Source organism: Crocuta crocuta, unplaced genomic scaffold (genome assembly GCF_008692635.1).
Source record: "Crocuta crocuta isolate KB4526 unplaced genomic scaffold, BGI_CrCroc_1.0 scaffold192, whole genome shotgun sequence".
NCBI lineage: Eukaryota > Metazoa > Chordata > Mammalia > Carnivora > Hyaenidae > Crocuta > Crocuta crocuta.
In genome coordinates, this window is record NW_027528803.1 from 1681856 (window position 1) to 1704826 (window position 22971).

Genomic DNA, 22971 nt, shown 5'->3' on the forward strand with positions numbered 1-22971 from the left:
AAAAAGTATTCCATTATATTCTGCTCAATTAAAAATACCTCTGTATTATCAGATAGAAAATAAATGTGTAAGTAAAATATTGTGACATAAAACCATTATATTACACAGAAAATATTAAATGTATTGATTGACTAATATATTAAAAGTAATTTAGATTTTGAGAGATTTTTATTATCTGATAACTTCAACATTTAACTATTTCATAATTTTCAAACTAAAACTATCCAGATTCATTATACAACTATATTGTGGCAAACACAAATAATATATTTCAATACTCAATTTTGAGAAAATAATTTAAACAATTTTGTTACTTAAAACTTTATAGTACAGTGTGTATATATATATATGTAATTAATTTAGAAAATTATTCACACAAATAAAGTTCATAGGATTTCAAGATGAATTTCAGTTTAATTAAGTAATCTAATATTACCATAACCCAAAGAGCTAAAACTTGATTTTTTTCACTTGGTGAGAACATCAGGTATGTTATTCAGTCCTTTACAAAGAGAGTTATCGTGGAGGTAAAACAAGTAGTATTAATTATTTGAATTCATAATTATTTATATGCTAACATCCTAATCTCAGTGTGATTTCTCCTCTTTCATTAAGATGGTTATTTCTGAGGCACCTGTGTGGTGCAGTTACTTGAACCTCTGATTCTTGATTTAGGTTTAGGTCATGATCTCACAGTTCATGAGTTCCAGCCCCCAACTAGGCTCTGCACTGACAGTGCAAGTCTTCTTGGGATTCTCTCTCTTCCTCTCTCTGTCCCTCCCTTGCTTGTACTCTCTCTCTCTCCCAAAACAAGTAAATAAACATTAAAAAATATATTAAAAAATAAAAAAAATATGGTACTTCTTTTTGCCATAAATATTTTGCCATAAATAAATATTATGACTGTATTTAGAGATATACTATAAATAAAGTCATATTAGCAGATTGTTAAGATATTAGGACATAAATATAAGCCAAAATAAAAAAGAATAGTACCATCCAGATATAGCCGGTGCCGAGTAGTGTTATATATTTAGTCTGTATCTCTTTTATCTTATTCTGTTCTTCCTTCTTTTCTGTTTTCCTCCTCCCACCACTTATCTAGAATTATTATCTTTCTTTCATCTTTGATCACCCCTGTACAAGTAGATGACTGGATGAGAATGTATAACTATATTTTTACTCTGCATTTTTTCTCATACCAAAAATAATTTATTTCATAAATATTTTAAATTGAGAAGATAGCTGATAGGTGGGGTTGAAGTTAATTTTTTAAAAGCCTGAGAAAATATGTCATATTTCCTTTGGATTTAGTTTTGTTTGTGTAGTCTTTCTATTCAGAAGTTATTCAGAAAAGGTTTAGCAGAGCACATCTTTGAGGATAAATCTGATTTGTAGTTGCTTTTGCAGCTAAAAATCTGGGGGAAATTATTCAATTTTGTACAAGAATTTTGTATAAAACACTATTGTATGCTTTATGAAAACATAGTCCCTTCATATTCAGAATGAGCTCTTCCCAATCATTCTGACAACTTTGTGCTTTCTTTCCACTATAATTGTTAGTATAGTGTTGATTTTGCTGTTTTTTTTTTTTGTAAAGTTTGTTTATTTTGAGAGAGAGCACATACATGCAAGTGGGGGAGGGGCAGAGAGAGAGAGAATCCCAAGCAAGCTATTAACTGTCAGCACAAAGCTGCACCTTGGGCCTTTGGTCTCACCACTCATGAGATCATGACCTTAGTGGAAACCAAGAATCAGATGCTTAACTGACCACCTACGCAGGCGCTCTGGCTATGCCATTTATGATTAGATAAGCAATATAATTCTAGGTGAAATATAGAGCATCCAAGTGATGCCATCAAAAATTGTGGAGTAAGAGCCTCTACAAATATTCTCTTCCATAAAAGCTGTGAGATAACTGGAAAACATTGTCAGAATCAATTTTCCAGGACTCTGGAAGTTAACCAGTCTTGGAGCGATACAGGAAACATTTATTCAAGAAAAATTACTGAAACTTGTAAGAACAGCACTAGCTTTAGCATTTAAAAAAATTTTAACGATTAAATTAGGTTAATTTTTTTTTTTATTTTTTGGAACTGGATTTCTTTTTTCTTTTAATAGCTTTAGCATTTTAAGGTGCTTTATGTACTTTCCTTCCTCTCTAGCTGTGAAGTAGTGTTGAAAAACCAAAAACCTGCTGTCAAGGTAAAAAGCAGCAGGCTAGCAGTCACTGGAGTGGCAGAGTGGTACCGGAGATTCTTCAAAGACTCGATCCCAGGGAATTGTCATTATTTGATCTGATACCTTCCTGGAAGACTGCTCTTAAAAGGCTGTTTGATTTGATCCGACTTACAACTCCACCAGTCTAAAAGCCTTTATGATACTAAGTAAATAAGAATATTCCTTTCTTTTCCCCCAGAACATTTTCCTGAACTTCAGGCCTTAAAAATGAAAATTTTATTTATTTACCCAAATCTGTACCTAAGAATTGGTCAAGTATTTAGGAGAAACCCTGTTATCCATCACCTAAAGTCATGCACACATTCCATACACTTTCTAGAAGCAGTCATTGTTCCTGTGATACTTCTGTGCTCGCCAGGCCTGTGCTTCTCCCAGCGATCTCATATGTACTGCCCTACAGTGTTTCTACAAGTTGGCTCAGGTCCTGGCATGTAAGAGAACTTCAATAAACATGGATTAGAAGGATAACTTACTTTATTGTTTTTAAATTTATAAAATGGTGCATAAGGTACTGCGATATAGTTTTGCATAAAGATTTAAAACTGGAACTCAAAGTAGAATTTTGCACCGTGATGGTTCTCAGTAAACATATTTCCTTTGACTTTCTATTACATTTTTAGTCTTCTTATACCAAGATATACAAAAGTTTTTTTGTTTATTTTTCTATATAAATATATTCATTTGCATTCATTGTCAGCACTTAAAACTTGGGAGATTTCATATAAAATCTGAATTTTCAGCTTCTCTGTTTAGTTGGAAGTTTCAGAGTGCTGGCACTAGCACTTTTCTATGACCTCAACTGCTCAAAGCTGAGTAAAGGCTGCTGTTTTGTGAGAGTAAGCAAATTATCCTCTTTGAATCAATTTCCACCTCATACTCTTTATTCATTCAAGTTTCCAGTCTGTAATGTAAGCACTATTTTATTTTTATTTTATTTTTTAAATTTTATATATTTTATTTTTTTAAGTTTATTTACTTATGTTGGGGCACCTGAGTGGCTTAGTTGGTTAAGTGTCCAACTCTTGGTTTTGGCTCAAGTCATGATCTCCTGATTCATGAGTTCTAGCCCCACATGGGGCTCTGTGCTGGCAGGGTGAAGCCTGCTTAGGATTCTCTCCCCCCTACCTCGCTCTTTCTCACTCTCACTCTCTCTCTCTGCCCTTCTTCTGCTTGTGCTCTCTCTCTCAAAATAATTACTTTTTATCTTGAAAGAGAGTGATAGCACACATGTGGGGAGCTGGAGCGAGGCAGACAGATAGAGAGAGACAGAATCGCATGCAGGCTCTGAGTCCTACGCAGGGCTCTATCCAATGAGATCATGACCTGAGCCCAAATCAGGAGAAGGATGCTTTACCAACAGAGCCACCCAGGCACTGTGGCACTGTTTTGGAGTCATTTTTAACACTTTACAATCATCAAGATTTTCTTTTATTTCATATTTAAAAATAATCTCTCATTATTACATGCTGAGATAGTTTCTTAATAGATTTTGAGTACTTTACCTTAATCAGGACACATCTTTTGAATTTGGGCTTCAACATGTGCGCATATTAACCACAGTATATGAGAGGGACTGTATGTATGTGTGAGTATGTGTGTGTGTGTGTGTGTGTGTGTGCGCGCACGTGTGTGTGCATGCACTCGCATCATGCACACGCGCATCATGGTAGTTACTTGAATTTTTCTTCCCTTTTTTATTCTGGACATATCTAGAAATACAATATTGCAGTAAGGTTTGCTTTTATGCAAATTTTCTGCATTCACTCATTCATTCAGTAGATATGTATTGGGCACTTATATGTGTTAGTGACTCAGGCCCTGGGGTAGAGCACTGAAGAAAACAAAAGTCCCTGAAGTCATGGATCTTGAGGCAGCATTATTGTTTTTAGAATGAGTAATCAAAGTATGAGAACAATGTGGTACATGAAATGCTTTCTAGTCCTATCTTTTCTTTCTATAGTGTACAGAAGTGGCAGAGAGGTGATAGTATTTGCTCAAGGTCACTCTGATAGTTTGTACTGCATTGGGAAGAACACCTGTATTGTATTTGGCACCTGTGGTGTCATATCACTGTTTCTGATTGTCTTCCCATGAAAAAATACTTTCGCATGTACATAAATTCATTTAATACTGACAATGACAATGCAAAAATGATACTTAGTATTCTTCTTGTAGATGAGGAAAATTAGGCTAAGTGAAGTGAAGTGAATTGCCCAAGGTTAGGCAGCTGGTAAGAAACTGAATCTATTTCAAGCCCAGGTCTTCCAAGAGACCGATTATTTTAAACCAGAGGTGAAGTCCTCCAAACAGTTAGGTCTCCAGAGACATGACTGTGTTCCAGATGGTGCCAAGATTTCTAGTTTATACAAAAGAGGAATTGATGCTGAAGAGAAAATTCACCTTAAAAATGTTTAAATGGGCCAGAGTGGGGTGCATTGCCAGATCATAATTATTTGAAAAATGCATAGCACATAGGTGCTCAAAAGTATGTTACATTTGTTATATTGTGTGTACATTGTATATACTTAGGTATATTATATATCTATATCTATCTATCTATCTATCAACAGATAGGTAATTAAAAGGATGAATTAAATAAGCTAGAACTGTAATTTACTAGTGTTTTTGAGGCTGTGACCTTAGCTTTCCTAAACATTAGGTAGGGTTGTATGGCTATTATTTCATCTGTCTCACAGTGCTGTTTGTAGGATACAATAAAACAATGTATTTGGTTGTACCATTGATTCATAAACTATCAAAAAAATAGAGAAGATACTGATTGATTAAAAAGCTGCTTCTCCATTGCTATTTTCAAATATATCCAGAAAGCACATTTTGGTAGTTAAAAGCAATAACCACTCACCCCCTCTTTGGCATTTGTCTATATTGGATGAAGTCAATAGACTTCAAAAAATTTCATACCTCAGAATTTGCATTTGCATACCCCTTTCCCTCTTGCACTCTCTCTTTCTCTCAAAAATAAATAACCATTAAAAATTTTAAAAAGAATTTTCATGCCTCAACACCCAAACATGAGACTCAATACTCATCTTACTTCGAATAAAATTAAGGAATAACATTTTGAAAACTCAGTTTTTTTTTTTTAACCAGGATTTGCTTTTATTTTGTTTTAATTTTTTAAATTTTTTAAAATTTATTTCTGAGGGAGAGAGAGAGAGCGAGGGAGCAGGGGAGGGACAGAGAGAGAGGGAGACACAGAATCTGAAGCAGGCTACAGGTTCTGAGCTACCTGTCAGCACAGAGACTGACACAGGGCTCGAACCCACTAACTGTGAGATCATGACCTGAGCTGAAGTCGGACGCCTAACTGACTGAGCCACCCAGGCACCCCTGGGATTTGCTTTTAATAGGAAACAAGAACAAAAACAAAATCAAACAAGCAAAACACAGATTGACTCCTGGCTTGATTAATATAAAATATGTATAAAATATGTATAGTCACCCTCAATTCTAAATTTTGCTGCTTTTTTTTCCTCTAGAGCGTTTATTATTAATATTTTATGCTGAAGTTCTCAAACTCTTTCAGTATCAACCTATTAGGAGGGCATCATTCTAACAGCAATAATGATTCTTAAGAATGGGACTAAGGGATATTAAAGAGGCCCAGAGTTTGTTGATTTCATGATGGACTCTATTGCTAATACTCTAGTTTTTTTAATGTACTCATAAGATTTTATTTTAAGACACTAGTCAATTTTATAACTATTTTATTTTTTAAATGAGCAAGACTTTATTTTTAGAGAGATTTTGGATTTACAGAAAAATGAGCAGAAGTTATAGAGAGCTCCTTTATACCACCTCAATGTCTTCTTCACCACTTCCACTGTTATTAACACATTGCATTAGGGTGTTTATTTTTTACAATTGATGAACTGATATTGACACATTATTATTAGTTAAAAGGCCATAGTTTTTATTAAAGTTCACTCTTTTTGTATTGCATTCTGTTGGTTTTGACAAATATATAATGATATGTATGTACCATTACAGTATCATAAAGAATAATTTCACTACTCTAAATATGTCGTGTTCCACTTCCTCATTCTTTGCTTCCTTCCTCCCTTTCCTTTCTAACCCATGGCAAAGGCTGATCTTTTTACAGTCTCCATTTCCAGAATGCCATGTAGTTGAAATCAAACAGTATATAGCCTATTCACATTGGCTTCCTTCACTTAGCAGACGCATTTAAGATTTGATAGTGATATATTATTATCATAAAATGTCCCTCTATTTTTTGATACCCACTATGGCATTTTTAGAATCAACACTGTCCCATAATTATAAGAACTCCATTTCTGCAAATCTTCACTTTCCCAGTAAATGGTGTATATAGTAGTAAATTTCACAGCTAGATTTTAGATAAAGATAAGTAAAACCTTTAAGAACGTAAGTATTTTTCTTTAAAGGTAAAAGTTATGTTGTATGTATATCCCATTCCAATTAAAATTATGAAAGTATTTAGAATAGATGAGCAAACTTCGTAGCAGTGCATTTATCCCAATTTTCTGGTTGAATCATTTGGCTGAAAAGCAGTAGAACCAATAGACTTTCTAAAGTAACTATTTTCTCACTTAAGGCTTCTCCCTTCTCCTCTTCCTTCTTCTTTCTTCTTCTACTTCTTCTTCTCTTAAATTGTCAGTCTTGTATCCATAGCTTTATCAACCTATTTGTACACACCTTGAAGATGTATTTTACTTCCTTCTAATTATATTACATTCACTTTTGTCACCTTCTCGAGCATTTAATATTGATTAATCTATATAGTCTAAGCATAGCTGTAAACAATATCGTTTCCTGAAAAATTTTAGCAAGTGTTTTCAAGGCTTATTCATCTGAGAATAAAATTAATGGTCATGATGTTTGTTTAGAGCAGATTACGCTCTTACTTCTCAGAAATTCCACTATTACGCTTTTTTTTCCACATGTTGTTGTTACAAAAGATCACAAGGTGCACTTGCCTCCCTGCCGTTTCCCCACTGAATTCTCTGTACTTCCTGTAGCACACAATGGGCAAGCCACCATATCCCCCTGGGCATCACCTCTGAATTGTCCTGAAGCTCTTCTTTTATTTCTGCTGTATTTTCTTTCAGTCAGGTAAGATAAACATTGTTGTGAAATCCTTTCTTACGCTGATCATAGGGGCTATTAGGATCATTGACAATAATGTATTCATTTGAGAAAGATTTCAGATTAAATCATATTTGTACTAAAATAGAGACTGAGTAACTTGCTCTCTGCCTGGGGGAGAAAGAACAAAATAGTCTTCCATACAAGACACTTCAAAAACAGTAGTTTATGGCTTTTCTTGTTTTAGTGTCACTTTGTTCTGTTTTCTGATTTCTTTGAGCTGGAGAACCTGTGTATTTACTTGTGAAGTTGAAAATGACTCAGATTTAGATTATTCAAATTGGATTATGAATACATTGTTAGTGTTTTATGTGGATTCACTTGAATCAAGAAAAACTTACACTAGATTTTCTATTCTGATACACAGATTTTTTCCAAGAGTATATATGGGGGTTTTGTTGTGAGATTCATTTTCCCAAAAATGAAAGGCAAAGGATGAGGAGAAATATTTGTGCCCTGATAATCTCTTGTATTTTGGTTGTGATCAGGGTAAAATTTGCCAGAATCTTATTTTGGCTTTGCTTTCCACTGAAGGAGAGGAAAGATAATGACAAGCATTGAGGCCCACACTGAGCATGGAGAGGCTAATAAAGATTAACGTAATGCTGAAGTGGTAAAAAAGAACACATTAGTGGATATAGAAAAGCACTTTATTTGGACAGTGATAGAAAATAATTCTAAAGGGAATGGATATTATACTATATAATGCAAATGCCAGTATAATGAAGAACAATCCTGTTCCAAAGTAGCTTTGTATTCATTATTTTTTAGAAAAACAAAAAGAACACCCAACCCGTAAGGTAATTAAGATAAATAATTTAAGGAATTCAAGATAGTCATTAAGCATACACTGAAGTTTAGAAGGAGCACAATTTTGCATTTAGATTTCCCACATGGAAACTTAGCAATTATGAAGAAGTTCTTTAAAATGTCCAGCTCTGCCTTGGCATATCAGACAAATATTATATTTAGTCTTTGATATGTGCAATTATGTTGAATGAATTAGCAATAGTCAAAGTATATTCCTGCAAAGTGATTTTGAGACATGGATCTATTATTTATTTATTAGGTATTATGTTGTTTACATGTTCAAAATCACTATAAAATATTGCAAATATTTTCTTCTTTCAAGGCTCTCAAAATATTTTCCCACATTATAAGGATACTTACAAGTATAAACTGGAAAATGACCTTTATCCATAAAAATCCTTTTTTTAATCCTCCTTAACCTACCTGCAATCGGTTAGCTAAAGGCTGCATCCTTCAGACCACAGTTTAAGTCCTACTTCCCCAGGAAAGTATGGCTCCAAGACTTAATTATTTTTCTCCCTGTTAGCAAGTCGTGCTATGAAATCCTTCTTCCCTCCATCTCAACCTCTCTTTTTTCCTCCAGATTGCAATGTGTACAGGTATGTTATCCATATGCAACATTTTGTCTAGCTTTCTATCCAAACACTTAATTCTTCCCATTTGTTCCTTTTTTGATGACTTTTTCCATTGGTCTGTATAACAAGCAGGGAGCATACATGTGAACAGTTTCAGATCATTTCTAAAGAGTCATACACAAGTTACTGTCACCTTGCCTGTGATGTGAGACACCTGTGCACACACTTCCATCAAACTGTCATTTTGCAATATAGTTTTCACCTGTTTCATATTGGGTCCTCATAGCTCCCTTTTCCTCATTATGTATATGAGGATTTCTAGGTTTCTGTCTAGATTTTCTTTGCCAAATGATGTGGTCCATGTAAAATCTGGGCCTTAAAACATTTGCCTTCTGGAAAAAAAAGTCTGCTCTCATTGGTATTTGTACTATTTCCCATATGTGAGTATGATGATTTTTTAATTCTCATCTTCCCATTCATTAATGAAGATGTTAAATAAAACTGGGCCTTGCAGAGGTCCCTAGGGTCCAAACTCTAGGTATTTTTCTGAGTAGTTTGATTGCTGTTTATCATAATCTTTTTTTCCTCTAACCATTCTTCAGCTGTTTTCAATTCATGTGACAGTGCCCTCTTGCAAGTCAATTTGAATTAATTTTGCAAGCAAAATGCTTTATGGTTCTGAGTATATAATCTCCCTCTCCCACAGAGAAAAAATATACTGTAATCATCCAGCATTCCTGTTGATTATTTCCATTAAAGGCAGCAGGGGGAGAGAGAATGTTCAAGACTCCTCTCGTGTTTGAAGTTTTTGAGGCTTTTGCTATTCATTGCCTTATTCTCCCTCTCTCTTTCTCTCTCTCTCTCTCACTCTCTCTCTTATACTATTCATTGCTGGCACTAATGCAGAAAGTGATGGTCCAGACTGCTCAGCCCGGGATCTCTGTCCTCCCGAGAGCCTTGCTGCTGCTATCTTTGTGATCTAATAATATCCCACCACACTTTTGCCCAAATGAAGTCATTTCTCTCTACTTAACTCCTCAAAGGATTTATATAAATTTCTACCTCTAGCCTATTGCACAAACATATATACAACTCTGGGTTCACCCCTTTGTGGGGCTCGATCCACTAATTTTATGTAAATATTGGCTTCCTTAACATGGAGATTTTGAAAACAGCTCATCTAGATTACAAATCTGACTCCATCCCTTATTACTTATGTGTAGCAAATTGGTTAATCTCTGTATCTCAACTTCCTCATCTATCAATTATGTATAAGGCTACCTACTGCACAATGTTCTCAAAAGGATTAGACAGTGTGGGTTTAGCACATTGCCTGGCCCTTCTTAAACGGTGTGTGGGGTTGCTATTACTTTTTATCTTGGCTTCTGTTCTTGGTTTTGGTTATTATTTTTATTTTTCCCAGGAAATACTTAGTGACTGATACACTTACAATGTCTTTATGTCTTGACCATTATCTTACTAAGTATATTTGAAATAAATTTTACTCAAAACTTAAAGATGGAAAAATATATTCCCTTGTTAAATAAAGCATCAAGATTCTTTGCCAGTGAAGACTTAAGATGTTTTATCAAAAGTCATCCAGCCATTTATTTGCATACTAGTGCACACATAAAGTTTTCTAAAGCATTTAATTATCTTTCACTGATGAACAATTCACTTTTCACCGAACAGAAGAGGAATGTGCACTAATTGTAGTAAGAAGTGAAAAAGTCACAGTGAAATAAGGAAATGATTGTCCAAAGCAGAATGAGTGATCATTTTGTAGATTGGTGGGTGCTATGGTGTGAATGTTTGTGTCCTCACCAAAATCCAAATGTTGATGCCTAGTGCCCTATGTGGTGCCTTGAGGAGCAAAGGCCTGTGGGATGTGCTTAAGTCATGAGTGGAACTCTCATGAATGAGATTCAGGCCCTAACAAAAGAGATGCCAGACAGCTGGCTAGCCCTTCTGTAACGTGAGGACACAGTGAGAAGTCTGAGACCTGGAACAAGTCCCTCACCTGAGCATCCTGCCACCCTGATCCCAGACTTCCATCCTCTAGAACTGTAAGAAATAAATTTCTACTGTTCTATAACCTACCCAGTCCGTGGCATTTTGTAATAGCAGTTTGAACAGATTAAGACAGTGTTCTTAAACAAAGCTATGAAAGTTTAACCCTCTGAAAATTAAAAACTCTGAAAAAAGATACATGTATATATTTAACCTAGAATAGGAGTATGATAGGCATATATCAAATAAATAGTCTCTGTCTTCAAAAGGACTTAGGTGTTGTTTTGCTTTTTCTCTTAAATATGATATAGGGAAAATATTTCATTCAAACATTATTAAAATAAAATATTATGCTTACAATAGTAATTTCCAAGAGGTATTCTAACTTTGTAAATTATCCAGATAACTAAAGCTGATTTAGCTATTTATTATTCTGTTGATCAAATTTCAGTTGGTTTTAAGTATTGTTGACTAGACTTTAGCAAGTTGAAGAGAAAGAACAGAATTTATGGTTAACTCAGAAAACCCAAGGTTGATGAACCCTTGAGATAATGAAACTAAGTGACCAGGCAAACTGTCGTGAACAAGGTGGTGGTTGCCCTCTCTCTCTCTCTCCCCCTCTGATCCTTTGCTTCTGGCCTGTTATTTCCTCATTCTATCTGCAAACCAGACTTTTTTTTGCTTCGCTTTGCACATGGTTTTTTCACAACTCCAAATTTCATCTCCTGTACTCAGACTGAGAAAGTTCCAAGTTCCACATAGAAAGATTTTGATGGGTTCCACTTGGTCTACCACTTTTGCAAACAACTGTAGCTGGGTTGAGGGAGGAAGATAAAATTGTGAGGTATAAGTGTAGATGTAGCTGTTGCTGAACATCTCTGCTATTTAAGGAGAGTAGCTTAAAAAAATATCTGGGCTCCATCTTAACTGGTATCTCTTAGGAATTCTGATGAGGAAGGATTTCTCTCAATATAAAGTTGTTTTCTCATATAAAATTTACTCAGTTAAAAAAACAATCACTAATGTGAAATATTTTATTCTAAAAATTTGCAGTGAAATTAGTCGTTTTGGTATATGATTTCTATCATACCTACAAATTCTGATTTCTACAATACATATGAATTTTATCCAGTATTCACTAATTTTATTGGAGTGGCCTGTTTGACTTATTTAAATTCATTTTTGATAATCATATTTAATAGATCTATTTGAGTTATTTAAAATCTTAATATAACTTGTCCACTATTCTTATATTTTGGGCTTCATAGTACCTGTTGGTTCTATATCTTAACTTAGTTCTTATCTTTATATTTTAATTTTTAATTGAAGTATAGTTGACATACAGTATTAGTTTCATGTGTACAATATAGTGATTCAACAATTATATACATTTTGAAATGCTTAAAGTGTACTACAGTATTATTGACTATATTCCCTATGCCGCTCTTATCATTCTTGCCTGTGACACAAATATCTCTGTGCTTCCATGCTACTGTGGCTGCATATTTCTGTCTTCATCTAGTTATTATGAGTTTGCATAAAGCTAATAACATCCTATTAGCTCATTGTTTCCGTAGAGCCAAAGAAAATCACCCTTGTGATTGCTGACCTGGTTCTGAAAGTCCCTGTGCTGCATCTAAAGCCAAGGCTCTCACTTAGAAGCAAGTTACCGATACAAAAATATAATAAGAAAAGAGGAAGGCAATATTTACTATCAATGAATACTGTTTTCCTAATGTGAGATTTTCTTACATGAGTTTAGCACCTCCAAAATGTTATTACGTTATTATGATCAATTAGGGCCATAGATTATGGACCTAAACTTTTTCAGAAAATACATTTCCAATTCAGTATTTCTTAATATTTTATCTGGAACACAGATAATGGAAATAACTTTCATATGCTTCAAGAATGTCTACCTTAATCCTTCTTTTATTCCACTCTACATCATATACATCAGGACAGGATAGATGTCAAGGCTGTTGGAGAAGTTTTATTTCATTTACACAAAAAATTTTTTAATGTTTGTTTATTTTTGAGAGAGAGAGAGCATGATCAGGGAAGGGGAAGAGAGAAATGGGGACAGAAAATCTGAAGGAGGCTCTGTGCTTACAGTAGAGAGCCCAGTGTGGGACTCAAACTCACAAACCATGAGTTCATGACCTGAGCTAAAGTCCTGATGCTAAACCAACTAAGCCACCCAGAAGCCCCTGAGAAATTTCATTTTAAACAAAGCTTGTATATTTGGGCACGCACTGGGTTTTAGTGGATTATAACTTGCAAATATGTTATAATCCAATAAATTACAAGCTCTGCTGAGACTATAAATTATTCAAATAATGCAAGATTACCCAGTTTGTGTCACAAATGCTTCCAGTCTCTACAATTAAAGGCATAATGATGAGTTTAATCCTGAGAGATGAAGTCATTTCATTAAACAAGATTCTCTGGTTTACTGTTTATTTTGATGCCAGATTTTTGAAAGTAATTAACCCTAATGATAGTATATGATATTTATATCATTTTATAATTGTGGAATTCTTTTCTGTTCCTAAAATGTTTAGATTAAGGTTGTTATGATAAAAATAGCATATGTAATTTCAGTGCTAATATCAGGAAAATTAATGTGGTTTCAAAAAGTGCTATTAGAATATCTAATCTATTAACCTGGAAGGTGAAAGGCAGATATCATGTCATCACATATTGATAATGCTTTCTAACTAGCCAGTCATCAGTGATTTTCACAGTTGTGTTATTCATTAGTACACTTAAGTTCATTTCTGACATCTACATATATATTGTATTATTCTTTGAAAGTGGAAATGGTTATAAAAATACAATATCATATACTCAATCAGTAAAATATTGAATTGAATATTATTTTATGCACTCTCTCCACATCCTCAGATGGAAATTTTAGGACAAGCTGTGAAAAATAATGAATGACTCATAGGATTTTATAGTTAGGGTTCTTCATAGTCTTAGACATCATGGCCACCATTTCCAATATACTTTAAAGAGTGTATTTTATTTTATTTTATTTTATTTTATTTTATTTATTTTTTAAATATTTTTATTTATTTCTAGGAGAGAGAGAGAGACAGTGTGAACAGGGGAGGATCAGAGAGAGAGGGAGTCACAGACTGAAACAGCCTCCAGGCTCCAAGCTGGCAGTCAGCACAGAGCCCGACACGGGGCTCGAACGCACGAACTGCGAGATCATGACCTAAGCGAAAGTTGGACGCTTAACCGACTAAGCCACCCAGGCGCCCCTAAAGAGTGCATTTTAAAAATGAATTCATATAGTCTAAAACTGAAAACTACCACCACAAAAACAGCAGCAGTAACAATATAACAAACAGTAATGATAACAATTTCTGAGTTGTTCCAAACTTTAATTATCTCAGTTTGCTCGTGTATTAAAAAATAATTGTTGGTAATTATTAAGATATTCTTTTAGTGCCCATATTTTATACTTTTATGGTTCTGACTTTATTTGAAATCTAACAGAATAAGTGATGATAATATGTAAGAATATTAACACTAGAATTAGTTCATAGTTGGAATTTGTGTAAATATAATGGAGAAATCCATTCTGTGCTTCTAGGTGGGTGGTCAAGTCTGAGAACTGAGGTGTGAATTTGTTAAAGTTTGATAATTTAGGCACTCTCCAGTTCATATGTTAAAATCTTAATCTGTTGGTATGAGGAAGTGAGGCATTCAGGAGGTAATTAGGTCCAGATCATGGAGCCCTCAGGATGGAAATAGTGGTCTTATTAGAAGAGTCAGGAGAAAAAGGTTTCTCTCTCTCATTCTTTCTCTCTCTTTCTCTGTATATCTTTCTGTCTCTCTCTGTCTCTATTTCTTTTCTTCTCTCTGCTATATAAGACTATAGCAAGAAGGTGTCCATCTGTAAGCCAGGAAGCAGGGTCTCACCAGACATTAGATCTGCTGGGGCCTTGATCTTAGGCTTTCCAGTCTCTAGAACTGTGAGAAATAAATATTAGTTGTTGAGGCCACCTAGTCTATAGTATTTGTTATAGAACCTGAATTAAGATAAATGTCAATTTTTATTTTTCTAAAGGATTAATAAGGCATAATGTGGTCAAACACAGAAAAGGCACCGAGAACATGAGAACATGGGAAATCTCTCTATCTCCTTTTCTCCCTCCTCTCTCTCTCTTCTGCTCAAACTATACATTCCATAAAATGAATATGTATTTACTACACAAGACAGACTTTTAGGCAAATAAGGAGGACTAAAACTCTTGAATTAATGCTCAACATTTCTCAAAGTGATGTTGTACTAAAGAGTGTCTGAAACAGGAAATAAATGTGTTAAGTCAAAGGAGTTCTATACTCAAATAAGTTTGAGAAATATTAAATTTAATGAAATTAAACATTTTTCTCTGCCTGCTGCATTATACTAAGCCTTTAACATATAAATAGCCATGCATGCTATCCCACATTTGATCAAGAAACATTTTACCCACTGTAACATCTTCATGAAGCATGTTCAGTAGAACATAGTTTAGGAAACATTTTATTCAAATCACTACCTTGTTCTTCTTTTAAAACCTATTTGAATGCAATGACACAGAGAAATAGGAGTAAAGGAATATGTTTTTGTCCTTTATCATAATGGCAAATTACACTGAAAATTACAGCCTCCACCCAGTTGGATGGGCCATATTTGGCTTATTCTACATTCAAATTAAAGAGATGCAGTGAGCTAGACATTCAAGCTACCCTTGGAGAAGAAGACTTCAGGTCGACTTTTTCCAAGGGTCAGTGAGAGAAATTCCCTTTTCATTTACAGAAATAAGAAACGAAATAGTTTATTTGGCTCGTGCTTTAATTAAACATCTGTATAATCTCACCTATTGCTTGTTGGTAGGACAGAGAAAGAAACCATATGAAATCTCACAGAAGTTATATTGACCTAATGTCTTATAAAAATCTACTACATACACAAGTAGATTTTCTAAGAGAAACTTTGATTTGAAATTAGATGACCTTGCATATAACCTTGAAATGATGCTATTGAATTTAATTTCTTGATGTCATTGTGGGTTTATATATTCATCGATTTGTCCAACAGATATTTATACAGCAAATTGTTTGATGTTGTACAATTATACTAGGCATTCAGGATACAAAGATACAACAGACATGGACTTTTTTTTAAAAACAAGTGTTAGGACTGGAGATTATATTATTAGACAACTGAATACATAAAACAGTTCAAGTCTTTTAAAGATTTTTAACAGTGAAATCTGGACTCTAAATTCAGATGAATAATATTTAAATATTCTATCAAAATAATGAAGTAGCTAATAGTGATATTTTCTAAGGACTTTGGGAAATATACGAAGTAATTATTTTATTTAATGATATGTTGAGCTTCTGCTGCACTATTTATCAAACCTTGGAAGTACAAAACATTTTTTTGATATTGCAGTAAATTAGTGTCTTATTTCTCCACTACCAGTGACAGATTTAACTATCAAGTACTGTTTTACCTGATACCTCTTTTCAAATTGTAAAATTGTTACTCAACATATAACTTAGCTATGTGATATTCAGTTAGTGTTTATTGAAGCACATTCTTTAAATAAATATTAAAATAACTGCTTAAAGACCTACCACATACCAGGATCCAGATGTTGATTGTATCAGTTGGTAATACCAGAATCAGTTGTACTTATTTTTAACTGTAAATTGAATCATTTATTATACTGGGGACAATTTCTTATCATGTAGCTGCAACTGCAGTGACAAGGAGATTTTTAAATTTAGCTCATTTTTTTGCAGTGGCCTCCTTTTGTGAATTAGGTCAGGTAGGTCAATTACTATATCTTTCCAGAAATGAGAATATTGACTTACCTATAGGAGAACTAGGAGAGATATTAAGCACCGTTTAAGTGCTTGATATCTTAATATTTCTGAATGTCATAGCTGGCACCATTTGATGACTGGAGAACATAGCAGCTTACTTTCTTTTTTATATACTCTATGATTGCATCTGCACATGACACAAGGTGCACTGGTAACATGAACATCCTTCATAGATGTGTGTTATCTGTATATTCATGTAAAAAGACAAATAATCATTTTATATATTTTATATAATAAATTGGCAATTTCTGAGAAAAATAAGTAGATCTATGAGGCACAATATTCTTTACATGGCTTCTAATATCTCAGTCTATTGTTACATTTAGTGGATTTTCCCCTACAACATAACTCTATATACCTCTTTTACATTCTATAATTTACATAGGTGAGTGCGTACTATCAAACTTAACTTTGTTCCATCATAAGGGGAAACCCTGTTTTCTTAGGTATCTAAATCTTAAATATCATTAGTGCTATAGTAATAGGAATAATAATGTACACTAAATACTGAAATCTGAGGTGGTCATTTCATTTTTGCCAGTTGCTATTTTTAAATAGCAGTTATTTTTAAATGCCCATTTTGTTAATTGAATTTGTTAATTTCCTTAGAGAATGAAATTATTTTCACTAATTGCTTTTAAACAGCTAGTATCCAAAAATCTATAAAGAACTCACCAAACTCGACACCCAAAAAACAAATAACCCAGTGAAGAAATGGGCAGAAGACATGAATAGACACTTTTACAAAGAAGACATCCAGATGGCCAACAGACACATGAAAGATGCTCAGTGTCACTCATCATCAGGGAAATGCAAATCAAAACCACACTGAGATACCACCTCATGCCAGTCAGAGTGGCTAAAATGAACAAATCAATAGACTATAGATGCTGGTGAGGATGTGGAGAAACGGGAACCCTCTTGCACTTTTGGTGGCAATGTAAACTGGTGTAGCCACTCTAAAAAACAGTGTGGTGGTTCCTCAAAAAATTAACAGTAGAACTTCCCTATGACCAGCAATAGCACTGGTAGGAATTTACCCAAGGGATACAGGAGTGCTGATGCATACAGGCACATGTACTCCAATGTTCATAGCAGCACTTTCAACAATAGCCAAATTATGGAAAGAGCCTAATTGTCCATCAACTGACAAATGGGTAAAGAACATGTGGTTTACATATACAATGGAATACTACTTGACAATGAGAAAGAATGAAATCTTGCTATTTGCAGAAATGTGGATGGAACTGGAGGGTATTATGCTAAGTGAAATCAGTCAGAGAAAGACAGATACCATATGTTTTCACTCATGTGTTGACCTTGAGAAACTTAACAGAAGACCATGGGGGAGGGGAAGGGGAAAAAAAAAAGTTACAGAGAGTGAGGGAGGCATAATATCTCTTAAATATTGAGAACAAACTGAGGATTGATGGGGGATGGGGGAGAGGGGAAAGTGGGTGATGGACATTGAGGCGGGCACTTGTTGGGATGAGCACTGGGTGTTGTATAGAAACCAATTTATTTGATAATAAATTATGTTTAAAAAATAATTGCCCTTAAAGATATCTACCTTTGAATATATCAAAATATGAAGAGAAAGATAACAATGGGAATTTATTCAGTTACAATTTTAAAAAGAAAGGCAGTTCTATTTTTAAAAGTCTCTTTGTAAGTTTATTTGTTTTGAGAGAAAGAGAAAGAGAGAAAGTGGGAGGGGAGGGGTAGAGAGAGGGAGAGAGAGAGAATTGTAAGCAGGTTCCACACTATCTTTGCAGAGCCCAGTGTGGGGTGTGAGCTGAGATCAAGACCTGCATCAAAATCAAGTCAGATGCTTAACCACCTGAGCCACCGAGGCACCCCAGAAATGAGGTTCTTCATAGCAATAAATGAATGTTCCTGTCCCATCTATAGTTGGCAGGCTGCACATCCATTAATGTGTGGCAACCACACTNATGAGGCACAATATTCTTTACATGGCTTCTAATATCTCAGTCTATTGTTACATTTAGTGGATTTTCCCCTACAACATAACTCTATATACCTCTTTTACATTCTATAATTTACATAGGTGAGTGCGTACTATCAAACTTAACTTTGTTCCATCATAAGGGGAAACCCTGTTTTCTTAGGTATCTAAATCTTAAATATCATTAGTGCTATAGTAATAGGAATAATAATGTACACTAAATACTGAAATCTGAGGTGGTCATTTCATTTTTGCCAGTTGCTATTTTTAAATAGCAGTTATTTTTAAATGCCCATTTTGTTAATTGAATTTGTTAATTTCCTTAGAGAATGAAATTATTTTCACTAATTGCTTTTAAACAGCTAGTATCCAAAAATCTATAAAGAACTCACCAAACTCGACACCCAAAAAACAAATAACCCAGTGAAGAAATGGGCAGAAGACATGAATAGACACTTTTACAAAGAAGACATCCAGATGGCCAACAGACACATGAAAGATGCTCAGTGTCACTCATCATCAGGGAAATGCAAATCAAAACCACACTGAGATACCACCTCATGCCAGTCAGAGTGGCTAAAATGAACAAATCAATAGACTATAGATGCTGGTGAGGATGTGGAGAAACGGGAACCCTCTTGCACTTTTGGTGGCAATGTAAACTGGTGTAGCCACTCTAAAAAACAGTGTGGTGGTTCCTCAAAAAATTAACAGTAGAACTTCCCTATGACCAGCAATAGCACTGGTAGGAATTTACCCAAGGGATACAGGAGTGCTGATGCATACAGGCACATGTACTCCAATGTTCATAGCAGCACTTTCAACAATAGCCAAATTATGGAAAGAGCCTAATTGTCCATCAACTGACAAATGGGTAAAGAACATGTGGTTTACATATACAATGGAATACTACTTGACAATGAGAAAGAATGAAATCTTGCTATTTGCAGAAATGTGGATGGAACTGGAGGGTATTATGCTAAGTGAAATCAGTCAGAGAAAGACAGATACCATATGTTTTCACTCATGTGTTGACCTTGAGAAACTTAACAGAAGACCATGGGGGAGGGGAAGGGGAAAAAAAAAAGTTACAGAGAGTGAGGGAGGCATAATATCTCTTAAATATTGAGAACAAACTGAGGATTGATGGGGGATGGGGGAGAGGGGAAAGTGGGTGATGGACATTGAGGCGGGCACTTGTTGGGATGAGCACTGGGTGTTGTATAGAAACCAATTTATTTGATAATAAATTATGTTTAAAAAATAATTGCCCTTAAAGATATCTACCTTTGAATATATCAAAATATGAAGAGAAAGATAACAATGGGAATTTATTCAGTTACAATTTTAAAAAGAAAGGCAGTTCTATTTTTAAAAGTCTCTTTGTAAGTTTATTTGTTTTGAGAGAAAGAGAAAGAGAGAAAGTGGGAGGGGAGGGGTAGAGAGAGGGAGAGAGAGAGAATTGTAAGCAGGTTCCACACTATCTTTGCAGAGCCCAGTGTGGGGTGTGAGCTGAGATCAAGACCTGCATCAAAATCAAGTCAGATGCTTAACCACCTGAGCCACCGAGGCACCCCAGAAATGAGGTTCTTCATAGCAATAAATGAATGTTCCTGTCCCATCTATAGTTGGCAGGCTGCACATCCATTAATGTGTGGCAACCACACTCGATAATAAATTTGTGAGTCACTGCTATGAAAAGCATCAAAAGATGACAAGTAAACTTAAAAGTATTCAATTTTTGTTTTTGAAATGTCACCAAGATTGCCTTTCCAATTGAACTAATTCAATAAAATTTTTATTATGTAATTATTTTATCTCCTATTTAACTTTTCCTGAAGCATAATTATTTTTTCTTCTTGGCTCTTACATCTATTATCATAAATCTCTTTGGGTTTTTCAGCTGAATTCAGATTTCCTAGTTTTTGATCTGTGTTATAATCGGTAACAGAGAAATGTGAGGTTAGCTATTAGATCATGGATTTTTACCTAACTTTGTTGTCCATTGTTCATTAGTGTTTGATGGAGTAATATATGCATTTTAGCATTTCTGAAGTTTTATATAGAATTTGGTATTTTTGTTAAATAAAACCTAAAGTTTCTATTGTTAATCATACTAGTTACCATATTGCTATCAAAGCACATGGTTGTTAAAGCATATAGTTTATTTATTTCTGAGAATAAAATACTCTGTATCACAATCTTTAATGTAATTTCATTATGAATTTTTGTTATATTCTATGACACTCAATAACAGAGAGATATGACCTATTGTCATTCTGTGATAAGGACAAAACAGCCCTATTCAGACAGTCATTATGGAGACACTGACTCTATAAAAAACTGAGTTTTTATGCCTCAGTGTCCATGGAGTGGCCTTTTCGATTGAGCCTAGAATTCCAAATCCTGGAGGCTGCTGCTTCTTACAGTCATCTTGGAAACCCATAACAGAGACTTAATATTTCCTTTCTAGGACTTATCAGAAACCCAACATTATATGTGATATCTTACTAATATATACCTCCTATGAGAGCGTCTTAGGTATAAATATAATGTAAGAAACATGCAGTTGCCTTTCTTGTTCACTCTTGTGCAGAGCATAGTAGATCATCAGTATAATTGCTGAATGAGTGAACAAGTAAGTGAATGTGTGGCTGGAAGGGGAATTTTTCCTCATTTTCAGAAAAATGGATTCAGATCTTTGGCAATATTGTAAAAGAGCTGTGAGTACTAGGCATCCTCAATTATAACTTCAAATGTGCTTCTCATAGAAGTAATATCATATATATTAATTATATATTGCATAAGTTAATAGCCTTATATGAGATTTATGGCCTAGGAATACAACCTCCTTTAATAAAAGTGTTTTAGTATAGATATATGATTTCTAAAATTCAGATAGGGTAGTTACAAGTACTTTGGGAGTGCTACCTCTTCATAAGTTAAACTGCCTAAAGTCATGTTATCCAAATCAGTTGATAATAAATTGTCATATAAAGAATATATATCCTTAAAATTAAGTATTAATACATTATTTGGCAGTTTCCAGCCTTGCTGAATTTCTAACGTGACATACCAGCTGTTCTGCTCTTCTAATAATTGAACCTACATAAACTTGAAGTTCAAATACTGTGCAGTTTTCCTCAGAAGCCAGACCAATTTCATTCTCAGATACATCATTCATTTCTTCTTTTTCACAGAAAAAACTCAACAACCATCTCCTACTATTGTAATTATGCTATGCACCAACCAGTGATTTAAAAATTAAACTCAAAGCACTCCTTAAATAAAAACTCATTGTCACTATTATGTCTATTCTCTATTATCATTACTGATTCATTAAAAAAATAATTCAAATTCCAAAATAATAAGAAACATATTATCTCAAAATAAAGAATATTACAGTAAGTTGAACAAATTTGGTTTTATGAAGTCTTTAGTACATTTTCTCATTTCCTTAAGAAGTAGTCAGGACTCTGTCATGTTCCATTGGCTAACATTTGGGAATAATGTGAAAATTGTATCTTCATTTATAGACTGGAACACCTGACCTCTTGTCTAGGGTTTTTCCAAATTAGCCATGTTTTCTCTGCCTAGAACACATTTTGGTAAATCTCCCCAGGTCCATATGTAAGCAGATAAACTAAAGCATAAGTGTTTTTCTAGAAAATTTACACTAATATCATGTTCACTATTATTTCTAACTTAGTGTATTAGATTCTACCTGGTAGGTTTAATCAAAATTGTAATAAAATTACAGTTCATCTTTGAGGAGTATACCAAGTAAAATAGTATTTAAAAGTGATTTTAAACAAAAAAGTTGCCCTTTCATAAAATAAAGCAATCTGAACAGAATATAATTACACAGAACTAATATAAGGATTCCTAGAGCATGTTAGGCCTGACTGAATAATTTTAACCTGAAGAATTATCTAAAGTTTAATCATACTCCTTAAGTTTCAGCAAAATAGAATCTAAGTGAAACTTTAATCTGAGAATTTCATGGACTGTAGCTTCTCTTTTGAAGTCAGAGTACTGATGGTAATGTTTGTGCCCAGTGCACCTACCCTAACTTTTTCCAAATTTCTTTTTTTATTTTTTTTNCCTAGAGCATGTTAGGCCTGACTGAATAATTTTAACCTGAAGAATTATCTAAAGTTTAATCATACTCCTTAAGTTTCAGCAAAATAGAATCTAAGTGAAACTTTAATCTGAGAATTTCATGGACTGTAGCTTCTCTTTTGAAGTCAGAGTACTGATGGTAATGTTTGTGCCCAGTGCACCTACCCTAACTTTTTCCAAATTTCTTTTTTTATTTTTTTT

The 22971-nt window shown here is 34.1% G+C and overlaps 1 protein-coding gene across 3 annotated transcripts in view; it reads left to right on the forward strand.

The window, feature by feature from the left end:
- Positions 1-22971, forward strand: part of EPHA5 (EPH receptor A5) — a 340313-nt gene that overhangs the window by 33483 nt on the left and 283859 nt on the right. The window lies entirely within an intron of this gene.